Source organism: Aplysia californica, unplaced genomic scaffold (assembly GCF_000002075.1).
Source record: "Aplysia californica isolate F4 #8 unplaced genomic scaffold, AplCal3.0 scaffold00357, whole genome shotgun sequence".
NCBI classification, from domain to species: domain Eukaryota; kingdom Metazoa; phylum Mollusca; class Gastropoda; order Aplysiida; family Aplysiidae; genus Aplysia; species Aplysia californica.
Genome location: NW_004797627.1, coordinates 345,348 through 345,894, shown reverse-complemented (window position 1 = coordinate 345,894; position 547 = coordinate 345,348).

Genomic DNA, 547 nt, shown 5'->3' with positions numbered 1-547 from the left:
ACCTCCGAAAACCTGTTCAAAAAAAAATCATTGCCTGACGGTTTAGATGACCACTTACGTCATGATAATACTGACGAGGCCACAAGATAATGTCTGGAAGTCGACACCCAGCGACAGTGTCTGGAGTACTGGGGGTTCACAACAGGCCAGCGACCCGGCAAAAAGACAGTATCTGACGAGGCTGAGAGTATTGATTCCGTGTTGTCCCAACCCTACTGATAAAAGGGCAGACTGGTTGGTACACGAGTTAAACCACTTGAAGGGGGGGGGGGAGGAAGAGGGAGGAAGAGGGAGATGAGGCGAAGATAAAGAGAGCGAGCGAGAGAGAGGAGGGTGGAAAGAGAGAAAGAGGGAGACGAGACGGAGAGAGAGATGGAAAAGGAGAGAGAGAGTGAAAGAGAGAAAAAAGAAAGTGTGAGAGAGATAGGAGAGAAAGAAAAATAGAGAGAAAGAGTTAGAGGGAGAAAAACATCAACAGATAGACAGAAAAAGAGTGAAAGAAAAAGAGAAGTAAGAAGAGAGAGAGAGAGCGAGAGCGAGAGAGAGA